Source organism: Cervus elaphus, chromosome 5 (genome assembly GCF_910594005.1).
Source record: "Cervus elaphus chromosome 5, mCerEla1.1, whole genome shotgun sequence".
Lineage (NCBI taxonomy): Eukaryota > Metazoa > Chordata > Mammalia > Artiodactyla > Cervidae > Cervus > Cervus elaphus.
In genome coordinates, this window is record NC_057819.1 from 3120267 (window position 1) to 3129277 (window position 9011).

Here is a 9011-nt window from a genome sequence, read left to right on the forward strand (position 1 = left end):
TCCAATCATCTCATCTCATCTCATCTCACCCATCAGAACAAGACCCAGTTTCTCCCTCAGTCAGTCTCTCCCATGAGGAAGCTTCCATATGCCTCTTATCCATCTCCATCAGAGGGCAGACAGACTGAAAACCACAATCACAGAAAACTAACCAATCTATCACATGGACCATAGCCGTGTTTACTCAATGAAACTATAAGCCATGCCATGTAGGGCCACCCAAGATAGACGGGTCATGGTGGAGAGTTCTGACAAAACGTGGTCCACTGGAGAAGGGAACGGCAAACCACTTCAGTATTCTTGTCTTGAGAACCCCCTGAACAGTATGAAAAGGCAAAAAGATAGGACACTGAAAGATGTTACAGTTAGATGTTTATATAATTGTACATGTCGGAAAACACATGGTTAAATGGTCTGAATTAAAGGATACAATGTCAAACAGTGGGATGGATGCAAGGAAAGGGGGAGATAGCCTTTCACTTGTTACTCTGCATATTACTGGCATTCAGTTTTTTTTTAAATTAATGTATCCATGCATTATCTGTGTAATAATAATCAAATTTAAAATTTCAAAAAGCTCCGTTTCCCCAGTGTCTTGTGCAGAGGAAGCCAGGACACCCAGAAGCTGTGTGCTGATTTTGAAAGCTGCTTCCTGAAAGATCAAGGAATTCTTGTTGATAGATTGATTGATCCATTGGGAGTCCGCAGGCCAGGCTTAACCTGCAGGCTCGCCTCCACTCAGCCCTGGGAGGGAAGTTTATTTATCTAAATTTTTAAGTAAGAACAATTCCAACTTGCCAGAGACACAAAAGGAGGTTTTATCCCGCATAAGGGAGGGAATGGGGAAAGGAAAGCTTTTATAGAAAGTCCCGAAGGACTAAGAAATTTTTTTTTTTTCTTTAACCTCAGTCTTTTCATAAATAAATTAAGGGGTGATGAGGTAATTAGATTGTGCACCGTCAGTAATGGAGGAGGGAAGGAGAGGAGAGGAAGTCCAGCTGGAATGGGATAGGATCAAAGATCAGTCTTAAAAGACAGATAAAATCAAATCAGCAGGGCTTTGCTAACAGAGTACTTAAGGAATTAATTGGCTGACAACATCAAGGGCATGATACTCTGTGAAGAGGTTCTCCTTAGCAAATCTGTCATAGGAAGCCTGCTGCTAAGTTAACCACTTCATTGACCAAAGACACCCCAGGACCCACCTTGGGGGGCCCCACCTGTCAGATTGTGCCAAAGGGTAATATTGATCTCTGCCAGGTCCTGTGATGGTTTGGTCACTAAGTCATGTCCTACTTCTACGACCCCATGCACTGTAGTCCATCAGGCTCCTCTGACCATAGGATTTTCCAGGCAAGAATATTGGAGTGGGTTGACATTTTCTTCTCCAGGGGATCTTCCCTACCCTGGGAGCGAACCCAGGTCTCCTGAGCTGCAGGCAGCTTCTTTACCAACCGAGCTACCAGGGAAGCATTCCCAAGTCCTGGATGGCCATCTTCTTTATCCAACAAATAGTAACTGAGCTCTGTACCAGGCACTGTACCAGGTCTGCGGACAGAGCAGAGAGTGAATAAGGCACTGTCCCGGTACTTATATATCAAGGTTGAGAGGCCAAGTGTGTGTGTGTGTGTGTGTGTGTGTTTTAGTCACTAAGTCGTGTCCAACTTTTGCGACCTCATGGACAGTAGCCCGCCAGGCTCCTCTATCCATGGGATTCTCCAGGCAAGAATACCAGAGTGGGTTACCATTTCCTTCTCCATGGGATCTTCCCAACCCAGGAATCGAATCTGGGTCTCCTGCACTGCAGGCAGATTCTTTACTGACTAAGCTATGAGGGAAGCCCTTGGGAGGCCACAGCCAGGCCTTAAAGCTCAGCTTCTAAGAGCCAGAGCTAGCCCAGGTCTGCTGGGCACTAACGACAACAGAAGGCCTGTTTGCCCTAGGGCTAAACTACTGGTGCCTTGGCACTGTGTTTCTTAAAAAAAAAAAAAAAAAAAAAAAAGGAATCAAATAGAGGAAAGACAGAAAAGCTTTGTCTCTTGCCAGGACACTCCACGCATTTTTAAATTACCGCGGTTCTTCAAACATGCACATGTTCTCTGCACTTGCGTTTTATGCTCAGTATACTTTTCTCCCACCGTTTCCTTGCACCACCTACATCTAGATAACTCTTCTTCCACCTCATGGTCTTCCAGTCCATACAGTGTCTGAAAAGCTTTCCTTGAAACTTAAGACTGGGTAGAGAGCTGCCAATGGCTGCCCCAGGTTCTCACCGCATCAGAGCAACAATCTCTCTGCTTGCTTACTCCTCTGACTCTCCACCAACCTCTGAGCCTGTGAGGGTATAAATCTCCAACACCAGCATGGGAACAGCTACAGGCAGTCCTTGAAACATATTTATTAAACAAATTGAATAATTCTAACAGTTAAATAATAAAGGTTGTACACCAGGAAAAAAAATGGAAATAAAAACAAGACAGGGGAAAAATTTTTTTAAGCAGAAGCTTAAAAGATATGTAACTTTTTTCCTAAATGATCGTTTATACTTTATCTACAGACACTATAGTATGGTAAGCTAAACATCTGTGTCTGGTTGATGGCAGGAGAAATAACAGGATAATGATACATGAAAAATCCATGTTACCACTTATTTAATTGGCTTCAAAATTCCCAGATACAGAAAGAAAAAAGAAAAAAAAATTCCCAGATACTGTGACAGTAGAGGGTGGGAAGCCCTCCATGAAGGATGGGTATTAATGTCACTAGTGAGTGATGTGTTTTGCTTTTAGAAGGGAAATTCTTGAGAATGTGCACATCTAGGGCAGTTTGAGCAAACTTCAGGAGATAGCGAAGGACAGGGAAGCCTGGCGTGCTGCAGCCCATGGGGTCACAGTTGGACATGACTGAGCAACTGAATAAAACAACAGAGCATGACAAAGACAATTCTTCTCTACAAACACTTTGTCTCTTAAATGCAAAAAGAAAATACACAAAAGTTTTCACTAAAAGTCTGCCTCTTCTGCCATTCAAGTGGGTGATTCCTTGATTTGCACAATATAGTCTAGTCATTTCTGTTCAGTATGTATTATGAGCCAGGGACTGTGGTAGGCACTGGGGATGCAAAGATAAGATATCTTTTATCCCCCAGGAGAGGGGTAAAGGTATGAAAATACCCCAGACTCATTAATACAAGACGCAATGAGCAATGCCAAGTGTCAGAAGAGATATAAACAAGCTACCTTGTGGGGTTCAAAGAAGGAAGTGCTCACATCTGGTTTGGGTCAGAAAATGGCTTTGAAAGAGACGTGCCCAGGGAAATGGAGATGGAGATGAAAGAAAGGGAACATTCCAGGCAGATGAGCAAAGGCAGGGCAGGGGAAGCACTGTGGGTTTCAAAAGTGCCATTAGACTGGAGCGAGTGTACGGGCTAAGGGTGTCTCAAGAAAGGAAATTATTCCTAAACACCAGCATACATCCTGCTCATCTGAGATGGTGAATATGGTCAGGGCAGGCAGTCATTTGGGGGCAAAGTGTAAATAGTACCTTGCTGAAAGATAACTCATTTTCTTCCCTTAGTTTTCTTCTGAGAAAATTGTAAAAATATCCAAAAACTTGTATTATTTGTTCTAAGTAAGTATGCTCAAAACAGAAGAAATGAACTGATGAGAAATCTTATTAAAACCCTAGACTAGAAATGTCAATCTAGTTTAGCAAAATGGAGGTAGATTGGAGAAACACAAGTACCTCCAAAGTCTTAGTCATATTTAACTGTAGTATGTTAATAAAGAAATGTACATTTGATTATGATGTCAGCAATGGGAAGGTAACAATGTAGCATCAAAAAGTATAGGAGAGCTTCTAAAATAACAGGAGGGATAAAGAATATGATTAGGCAGCAAAGTAATGAAAAAGATGAGGAAATAATAAAGTAGCATAAATAATAAACATAAAATAGAATGAAAGGAATAACATCCAATACATCTATTCATACAATAAAAGACTGAATTCCCCTCTCAAAAACAGAAATTTGGATTTTTTTAAAAAAATCTAGCTGGATCTTAGTATTCAAAAAAACACCTAAACAATTGACAAAGAAAGGTTAAATATAAAAGAATGAAAATAGACAGACACATAGACAGTTAAAGACATGCCAGATAAATGCAAATAAGAACAAAAGAGCATTATTCATAATAGGTAAAAAGTCTGGAGAAAGAAATGGTAACCCACTCCAGTATTCCTGCCTGGAAAAGTCCATTGACAGAGGAGCCTGGCGGGCTGCAGTATATGGGGTTACATGACTGAGCTTGCATGCGTGAGGATGGAGGGAGATGTGTTGGTAGCAATAAACTGGTAGAACTGAAAAAAAAAGTGGAAATAACCCACATATCTATCAACTGATGATGGATGAATAAAATGTGGTATATCCATAAAATGGAATATTGAGTGAGTGAGTGAAAGTCACTCAGTCGTGTCCAACTCTTTGCAACACCATGGACTGTAGCCCACCATGCTCCTCTGTCCATGGAATTCTACAGGCCAGAATACTGGAGTGGGTAGCCATTTCCTTCTGCAGGGGATCTTCCGGACCTGAAGATTGAACCCAAGTCTCCTGCATTGCAGGTGGATTCTTTACCATCTGAGCCACCAGGGAAGACCAATGGAATATTATTCAGCAATAATAAGGAATGAGGTATTGATTGATGCTACAATAGGCAAAGCCTTAAAAACATTATAGTGAATGAAAGAAGCCAGTCACAAAAGACCATTTATTGTAAGATTTATTTTATTTGAAATATCCAGAAGAGGCAAATCTATGGAGACAGAAAGTAGATTAGTGGCTACCTAGGACTTGGGGGTGGGATGGGAACGGTGGGTTGATGACTGTTAATGAGTAGGGGGTTCTTTTTGAGGCAATGAAAATGTAATAAACTTGACTATGGATATATCAGCACAACATTGTGAATATACTAAAAACCACTGAACTGTATTTTTAATCTTCTAAATAACCAAGTAGTAGAGATTACATAGGCTGTGTTCTCTGAACAGACTCTAATTAAACTAAATATCAGCAACAAAGATATGAGGGAAATGTAACCACTTGGAAATTAAGAAACACTTCTAAATAAATTTTGAAAAGTGAAATTTCAGGGACAAGATAGAGGTGCAGGAGCAAGAGATATAAACTACTATGTATAAAATAAGTATGCAACAAGAATATATTGTATAGCACAGGAAAATGGAGCCATTATTTCATAATAAATTTAAATGGAATATTGGGAATTCCCTGGCAGTTCAATGGTTAGGACTCTGAGATTTCACTGCTAGGGGCAGGGTTCAGTCCCAGATAGGGAAACTAAGATTCTGCAAGCCACACAGTGTAACCAAAAATAAAAATTTGAAATAAAATAAGAAATAGAGTATACTCATTTAAAACATTGAATCACTATGTTGTACAGCTGGAACTTATATAATATTGTAAATCAACTATACTTAAATAAATAGTGAAATGTCAAATTATCTATAACCTCATGAATAAAACATGTCATACAAAACCATGGTAATAGTACAAAAGCTGTACTCAGGAAATTGTGTAGTCTTGAAGGTTGTAACTATTTTTTAAAAGATAAATGAGTTAAATATTCAATTTTAAAAATTAGTACAAGAACCATGTAAAGTAGAAAGAAAATTCTAAAAAGAACTTAAACAGAAAATGAACAAAATAACAATTTGTCAAAATAGTTGAAAGGATCTGAAAAGCCCAATAAAATAGAAAGGAAAAATATCCTGGCAAGTCTGAAACATGGGTAAAAGATAGAAAAAAAATAAATAAACTGTAACCATGAATCAGAAAGGATGTGTAACCACTAATAAAAGCAATTAAAAATGATTACAAAAAGCTATTCTGTATAAGTCTACATCAAATAGTTAGAAAATCTATGGGAAATACCATCATTCCTTGCAAAAAAACACAAATAGAATATTACAATTTCCCCAGAAGAGAAGACTAGACCTAAAAAGACTAGTATAGAGTTTGTAATAGAGTTTGTAAAAGTAAGTATCAATCATTTTTAGGAGGCACCAGGTTCAGATGGTTTTAAACTGAGATGTCTTCAATTCTAAAGAACAAGAGGAAACTTGGGGGTTATTGATATGTTCATTATCTTTATTACTTTTTGTGGTGATGGTTCCATGGGAATATACATAAATAAAAGCTCATCAGTTGTACCTTTTAGGTTCTCCCCTGATGGTCCAGTGGCTAAGAGTCCACCTTAAAATCCAGGGGATGCAGATTCGACCCCTGGTCAGGGAACTAAAATCCCACATGCAGCAACTAAGACCCAATGTAGACGAATAAATAAATATCTTAAAAATTGTACACTTCACATAGGTACATTGTATTATGTCAATTATGCCTCTAAAAAGGCGTTTACAAAAAGACAGAGAAAGTAGGACTTCCACTTCCAATGATGATGAACTAATCCTTTAATCCTCAACAACAACGGTATAAGACTGGACAAAATCAGAGGCAATTGGTTTCATGCTTTGGAAAATAGGCAAGGCAGACTGTGATCCTTGAGAAAAGGGAAGGAGACAAGACGAGTCCCATGTTTGCTGGTTTTCTCGCTGGTGACAATTTCCCAGCTGCAGGGGATCCCAAGCAAAGGAGTGGTCTTCCTGAGCTGAAAAGTCAGAAGGCAGTATTTGGGGCTGCTGATGCAGCAAGAATTTGCAGGTCAGGGTACAGGAGCAGCACAACAGGGGGTGGAAGGAGGCAAAAGTCTACGTGGGAATTCCTCTTGATTCTTCTGCTGAAGAAAGCTGGGCTGTAGGCTGTGTGTATACAGAATGAGACCCTGTGAGGCTCAGCAGAGACAACTGCTTGGGGCTGAGAGTTGAATAGAGATAGCAAAGTTTGCTCAACACTGGAACATGGAGTTCAAACAGAACCAGGATGTACTTCCCCAATATTTGGGTTATTCAGTTGAGACTCCCAAAAGGCCATGCTTTAGGAGTAAGAATTAAGCCCTAGGGTAAAGGTCATGCCCAAGGACTAAAGACAAAACCAAAAGAGACTCTCCCAAACACAACTCAAAACCAAACCTGGTGGGACTTCCCTTATTGGTCCAGTGGTTAAGAGTCCGCCTTGCAATACAGGGAACAGAGCTTCAATCCCTGGTCAGGGAACACCGGTTATTTAACTACCTACCAGACCAAAACTCAAAACTCTTGAAAAGAATGCAGCAAAATCCAGACTCCCTACAATGTATCACTCATATCTACCATACTATAAAACCTGCATGTGCAAAGACAAAAGAAAGTGAGATATATAACCTAGAGAAAAAAAAAAAAAAAAACTATAGAAGAGGACCTAGATGTTGGAATGAGCAGGAAAGGATTTAACAAGACTATTAGAAACATATTCAAGGATTTAAAGGAAGAAGCAGACATATGAGGAAACATCTAAGCAGAGACATGGGAGATATTTTTTCACATGAGATTTATAGAATAGGTAAGTACCACATCTGGAGAAGGAAATGGCAACCCACTCCAGTATTCTTGCCTAGAGAATCCCTTGGACACAGGAGCCTGGTGGGCTGCTGTCCATGGGGTCGCACAGAGTTGGACACAACTGAAGCGCCTTAGCATGCATGCATGCATTGGAGAAGGAAATGGCAACCCACTCCAGTGTCCTTGTCTAGAGAATCCCAGGGACAGAGGCGCCTGGTGGGCTGCCGTCTAAGGGGTCGCACAGAGTCGGACACGACTGAAGTGACTTAGCAGCAGCAGCAGCACACACCACATCTGAAATTAAAATTTCACCTTATGAAGTCAACAAAAGATTTTAAAAGTGCAAAGAAAAGCTAAAGTAAACTTGAAAAATCAATAGAAATTATCTAAATTGAAAAATGAAGAGAAATAAATTTGGGGGAAAAAATGAACAGTCTTAGTGTTCCACAGGACAACACCAAACGGTGTTATCAGGAGCCCAGAAGGAATGGCGAGATAATAGGGTAGAAAAACCATGCAAAGAAACAAGGGCCAAAATCTCCCCAAGTTTGGCAGAAAACATAATCCCATGGATCCAAGAAGCTCAACAAACCTCAAGTAGGATAAACACAAACACACACCTAGGAACACCATATCCAAAGTGCTGAAAACCGTGGCTAAAGAGAAAATCAAGCAGCAGCCAGAGGAAAAAAGACATATGGAGGAAAACTGTACAAATGACAAGTCCCGTCTCATCAGAAACAGATGTAAGAGGACGCCAGCGCAAGGCCCTCCACGTGCTAACACAGAGAACCTGTTTTCAAGAATAGAGAACAGAAGTCTACCCAGTAAAATACTCTAAGAAAGTGAGGGTGTCAGTGTCACGAGACAGCCTAAACGGGAGCGGGGCCTGGGGGAGAATGGATATGTGTATGTGTACGGCTGAGTCCCTTCACTGCACCTGAAGCTACCACAACACTGTTAATCAGCTGTATCTGATTACAAAATAAAAACTTTAAAGTTTAGGAAAAAAGGAAAGTAAGAGTGAAATAAAGACAGGCTCAGATAAATGAAAGTTAAGGCAAGTTCACTGCCAGCCACAAGAAATGCTCAAGGAAATTCTCCAGATGGAACTCTGATGACGAAGAGCGCTGGAAATGACAAATATATAGATAAATATTTTTTAAGTTGTCTTTTAAATTACATATTAACCGTGTTTCGGTAAAACTGGAAAATTTTGGCTTTATATTTCCTTAGAAAGACAACTGTTTAAAGCAAAACCAGTAATACTGTATTGTGAGTTTTGTATAGACACATGGAGTGTGACTAAGCGCAGAGGACAATGTTGGGGGTGTGAAAGGAGCTATACTACTGCACGAATGTCATGTTTTACACGACATGGTGCAATATTAAATCTTCTAAAATGACCACAATCAAGAGAATGTGAAGAAAGCATTTATAAAAACTTGGGTGAGTGGAGCCTCCTAAAATAAGACAAACCCAGGGGCCTTAAAGGAAATGAC